The 5,985-nt window shown below is 43.2% G+C and overlaps 1 long non-coding RNA gene across 1 annotated transcript; it reads left to right on the forward strand.

Annotated features, from left to right (window-relative positions):
• The first annotated feature begins 2,073 nt into the window (after nucleotides 1–2,073).
• LOC144175016 (uncharacterized) lies at nucleotides 2,074–5,182 on the forward strand. Its single transcript, XR_013323585.1, has 2 exons — nucleotides 2,074–2,379; nucleotides 3,783–5,182. It is a non-coding gene; the product is annotated as an uncharacterized LOC144175016 (long non-coding RNA).
• The last annotated feature ends 803 nt before the right edge of the window (nucleotides 5,183–5,985 follow it).

The raw sequence follows: 5,985 nt of genomic DNA on the forward strand, positions 1-5,985 counted from the left end.
AGTGCACTGTCTTGAAGATTTTGATTTGGGTATTTTTGTAGCAGAGTCGAACTGAGGGATCTCTTGTGTGGATTAACAGTAGACGATATTATTAACAAGTGCAATCTTGCATTACACAAGCCCAGCGCTGAGTTCACAGTTAAGGAGTTCACTCAACCGGAACCACCGTGGTCCTTGTCTAGGGCGGTAGAAACGCCAACGGTGTGGTAGACGAGACTGAACGGGATGAGGCTGACAGAAGAGAAGAGATGAGAGCAGAGGAGGGGAGAGTAAAAGTTCTTCCTGTGTTTGTTTTTAAGCATATATCTGTTTTTGAATCACAGAAAACGCTTGATGAACTCAATCCATTTAATCGTTCTAGGGGAAATCGATTTGATTTATTTAAACAGCTTTCAGGAAATCAGAAATACGGAAACAAAAAGGGAGAAAGGTGTAACAATAAAATGAAATTAGTGTTTGTGTTTGCTATTCAGCTGCATCAGACGAAGAGAAAAATAGAGAAGCCCAGAATGAACAAGCCCAATCAATATCTATCAGATGTGCCGTACTAACTGACTGACTGATTCGTCCACGCCTAGCAAAAGCTGCACGACTTATAGGGTTGAATATGTGGGAGTGCCCTTTCGCCGTGGCGTAGATGGCACTTGAGGCTAAGTTCGGGCAAATTCTACCCCTAGAAATAGAAGAAAGAGAAACTGGTACTGCCAACTCATCACTACTTCACTCGCCGACTGAAATTAGGAGGTGGTTTCTTTTGATATGTATAGTGCGTAAAATCATTGTTAGAAGTGACTTCCTGCTGTTCCTTTTGACCTTAGTGCGATTAGTTTGGTATCAAAAAATTCGATCTAACGCGAATTTTATTCAAATAAGTAATGGAACTCTGCCGCGTGTAACAGCGAAAATCGATGTAGAAAATATATATATATATATATATATATATATATATATATATATATATATATATATATATATATATATATATATGTGTGTGTGTGTGTGTATATATATATATATATATATATATATATATATATAATCATGTAACTTTACTCTGATGAAGGCAAGTCCCGTTGCCGCTACGTAAGTAAACATTGTTTGTTATTGTTCTTGCTGTGTATCCGACTCTTTACTTATAATATATATATATATATATATATATATATATATATATATATATATATATATATATATATTCATATAGTAATAAAAGGGAACTTACAAAATCAGAAATAATGTAAGGTGTATTTTGGACGCAGCTTCCAAGACGCGGTGGACGCATCACCATCGAGCGCTACGCGCGGCTGGATCTTCGAAGAAGAATGAGTAGACTGCGTGAGATCGGCTGCATGCGCTGTCTGGTGCGACGCTACAGCGGAGTGTCTCGCAGTTGTACTTGTAACAGGGAAACTGTTCAGCAAATCGTTACTTTTCGTGTTCGCAGTACAAAATACCAAGAAATTAGTGAGCGTGCACACGTAAGCGCGGGCCTCATGGCAACCACCCGGAATTTAACAAAACCAATAAAATGCCTTGCACGCATGTGTGCGTGCCTCGCGACGACCGCGAAGCGTTCCCTGCGCACGTTTGACAAGCTACGCATTCCCACTTTGGGAGATTGGCGAAGATTGCGGCGGCGGCCCGGCCGTTAAAAAACAAAGAAAATGCCGAGCGTTCGTTTGTGCATGGCTCTCGCCGACCGCCAAGTGTCCCCGGTGCACGCCTGTCAAGCCAAGCATAGCCACTTGAGTAGATTGGCTAAGATTGGCCATAAAAACCCCAATGTTCACGTTATCGTGCCAAGCATAGCCACTTAGGTGGATTGGCTAGGATTGGCCATAAAACCCCCAATGTTCACGTTATCGTGGCAACACTTTCTCGGAACTAGAAAGACACGTCATAGCGTACTCCATTCCCTGGTGATGTCCAATGATTAACCCTTGAAACAGAAAAGAAGCTCGCACTTATAGCAACAATGATGGAATAAAGGTCATTGCATAGAGAAATAAAAAAATTAGAAGAGTGGACACACGGGCTTATCGCGGCCGAGTGGCCTGACTCGCGCGCCGTCCGGCAGTCGGCGCAAGTGGTAAAAAACTATATATTTAAAATTAAGCTAACACACAATATTATACTTTTAAAATTTTGTTGCACATTAGACTACACATTTTTATTTGTGTAATAAGTTGAATGGCTGTCAATGTAAATTTTTGTGGCTTCTTTGCGCCAAGCCTGGCCAAGCCGCAAGCGCAAGCCGCCATTTGGCTCTTTCGGCAGCGTTTGCACGTGCGTTTCTGCAGCCTCGTGCTAACCTCTGTTGTTGAGAAGGAAACGCCCAGCGCTTTATTTGCGACATCGGTTTTGCATCCTGAACGAAAGGTGAGACTTTCTTTTTTAAAGTGCTGGTGTGGCGTATCATATTTACGTTTCCTTGTACTGCAAACGCTGCGAGCACTGCGTAACCTCAGGGAATCAGGCATAGCTAGTGCTGCGTCATTAAGATAAGCGCTTTGGAAACGCCCCGGAAAGGCGTAAGACACCATTTTTTAGCTGGACGTAATGGTATTTTAGGCTGGTTGTGCCGTTTTATCTAGCGCTGAGGGATGCCAGCGGTACGCGCCCGTCGTCGCACGTAGCGTTTACGTGCCGCAAACGACGGCTGTGAGTTGCGGAAGTGGCCGGCCGGCCGGCGGTCCGTAGGCGAAGCAGGCGTTGTGCGCTGTCGCTGCACTGAATTACGTGAGCCGCAGGCTGCGTTGTATTATACTAGCTAGCCATTGCTAGCTTGGCCAACTGTTACTGCTATTATGGCCGTGATGCGCTGCAAAGCCGTCCGGGCTAACGTACACGGCGAAGTAGCCGTATCTGCATTAATTTGGCTTATCCGGGCATAACCAGCAGCCGTACACCCATCGTAAGTTTTACACATGGGTGCATACCAAGCTGCCTGCGTACAAAGCGAACCCGCTCGCCGACGCCGATAACGCGCGCTCGTCGCTTCGCTTTGGCGCGCCAGGTACGGTAAAAACGCGTCTTTCGTCGGCAGATAACAGCTTTGCTCGAGGCTGGGTGAATGCGCAGTGCATTGAAACCTTTCAAATTTGGTCTTCGTTCTACATCGTTTATCAATTCCGGTATCGCAGGCATTGCATACAACTGTTCCACACTTGCCGTTTTTTCAAGCGTTTGCTCTCTTTTCTCTGGTCATATTTTGGCTAGTTTCATTAAAAACGTATTGCGCAGATTGCACCTATTCAGTCGGAACTGTGTGTTTCTTGTCATATCTTTTTAAGGCATGGCCTTTGGCGGTCAGTAGTACTCAGTACGACGCTCACTGCTGCTTGCCATGGTGCCCACACAGCGCCCAAATATACTTTCGCCAGGTGCCCGTTCTCGGGATGCGTTTCTTTCGCGAGCCCGTGGGGCAACAGGTTTGTTTAACGTTCAGCTCGCTATCGCTCTTCGTCCTGATTTTACAAAAAAAGACAAAGGGATTCAGGCTATGTGAGCAGCTTTATCATTCTTGTTAACCCAAACAATAGGTGAATTGCATTAAGAATGTGCCTAACCAGTGTTGCGAAATTAGAAAGACCCATATTTTAAGTGTTGCTAATAGCTTGACCGCATGATTGCTGAATAGAATAAGAGAACTTGTGTTTTAAATAGGTGGCATGCACTGGAGGCAATACTTGAATACTAGTTGCAGTGAAATTTACAGACTATTCGCATATCATCTGTCATTGCAAGCAGTTTGTGTACTATACCACCTATCACCTGTGCAGGTCTACAGGTGCCCTCAAGACAGAGTCAACCAGCCAGCTGCATTCGTCATACCAAACATGGTGCAAGCACTTCATGAATCGTGCCCTCACAGGACTCACAAAAGTGGCCGTGCCAACTGTTCTCCCAGAGTTATTCAGTTGTATTGATGACTGCCTGCAATGCTTCTTGCTATCTTATTGATGCTTCTGATGGATACCGCAACTGTATTCCATCTATTGAACCTTGCCAGTAGCACCTAAAATCTAACGCAAGTCTCGGCACTCAATAAGGCGTGACCACTGAAAAGACTATCGTTGACTCAAGGAACAAACGGTTTTTTATCACTGACATGCCTCATATCATTAAAACAACTAACAACAGCGTATACAGTCTCCAAACTCCACTCGCAAGTTATTGTTGCTGCTAGTTGTAATATTGTGAAAACAGTACATTCACAAAAACCCTTTTACATTATGAAGACTGCCAGGGTAAGAGGTCATGCTAAATGTCGTTTGTCACCATACGTGCTGCCTGTTGTCGGTCTGGCCTAGATGAAGAGAACCATGTTGAGACCTAGGTTGTCAAATGCTTATGGGATTCTGTAATGTGCCACCATTGTCTCATACACGAGAAGCATATACTGCTTCCCTGTTTCTTATATTAGACTGTTCGTATTGACAGCGGAAGGCATGAATTTGTGTGCCTTAATCGAGCCTGAAACCTGTGGGTTGACTACGTGCACGTACCTAAAATATCCCCGCCTGGCCCTTTGCCTTTACTGGGAAGGCAACGCTTTCGGAAAGTAACCCGGCTTCTTGGGAAAATGCACCCTTGCAAGGAACCAATAGGAAGTTGATTTTTTTCCTCTTAACCTTTTGCGTGTGCATCTGCACATAAATGGGATTTCTGTTCAATTACTCCTACTGATTTGAAGTTGCCCCGAGGGAATAGATCTCATTAGCGTTCATCAAATAAGCGAGGCCATCAAAGCCAAAGTTTTTCCCTTCTTTCACATCCTAACTGGAGAAATTGCCAGACTAAGAAAATTATCTGCGGAGATAGTGGTTGTAAACAGTTGCAAGTATCAGAGTGTCTAGATTATGTTATGGTTGATATTTTTGTATGACTGCAACAATGCACAGAGTGTGAGGGTGTCGTAGATTCAAGTAAACCTGTGGATGGCTGAGTTTCTGGGTTTTCTGCATTTTCAATTACCGTGGAGAAAAAATCCTTTGTGTGGTTGTGATACCTTTACTTGTGCATTTTTTTTTTCATTCCTGGAAACGTATTTTCCTCTCACTACTGTGTATTGTCTCTGTTGTGTATTACTCACTGTTTATTATTATATGTGTGTTGCAAAGAATGATGACAATTTGAACTTGTTCCGTTTAGTGCCATGCAATAAATATTTCTTCATTTATGGTGTGTCTCTTTTATGTGGCTCGGCAACATGTGAACACGCGACAGAATTCTTAACCAAGTGTGAGTGGTACTGTAAATTGCAATTTCACGTTTTCAGAAAAAGTTTTTTTTTTTTGTAAAAGCATACGGGCACTAAGCCTGAGAATGATATATGCAAATAAACACTAATTATTGCATGAAAGCGTCCGAATACCGTACCGATGCCCGTCGCTGTGAGCAGCGCTTTCGAGTCCTTCAAACTACCCGCCAAAATCGGTGTCCGCGAAACCGAAACCGAAAGTGAACGTACGAAAGTATGGTTAGTAGTTTGGCTCTCCGTCCGCTCGGTGCGCTACACTACAGTACAGTCATTCGGCCGCAGGGCTCTATGGGAGTGTCCACTCTTACCAGTATTTCTTTCTCTATGGTCATTGCACCAGCGAAGCAGAAGCAAATCGGCTGCGATCATTGAACCAAACCTTCGAGATGGTCGTGAATGTTGCGTACAGCCTCGCTACCTTCGACGGTTATGCGTTAGTGTGAGCTTCCTTGAAGTTTTGTTTTAACTATAAATAAGTTTTAATCCTATCGTAACGCTTCTGTTGCCTTGTAAGAATATGTTTCATAAGCTACCAGTCCACAAAAAGAAACAGTAAAATGGTCCCGAAAATAAAATAACAAATTACGAATAAAACATAAAACTAACCAAAGGTATAGCTGCCCACATTCGCAAGAAAGAAATATTTAGAAAACTTTAAACATACAATTGTTATAACAGCGTAAACGTAGATCATTCGCACGAAACCAATAAATAAAAAAGAA

The sequence above is a fragment of the Haemaphysalis longicornis genome, unplaced genomic scaffold (genome assembly GCF_048455015.1).
Source record: "Haemaphysalis longicornis isolate Haplotype H1 unplaced genomic scaffold, Haemaphysalis longicornis Haplotype H1 scaffold_3, whole genome shotgun sequence".
Classification (NCBI taxonomy): domain Eukaryota; kingdom Metazoa; phylum Arthropoda; class Arachnida; order Ixodida; family Ixodidae; genus Haemaphysalis; species Haemaphysalis longicornis.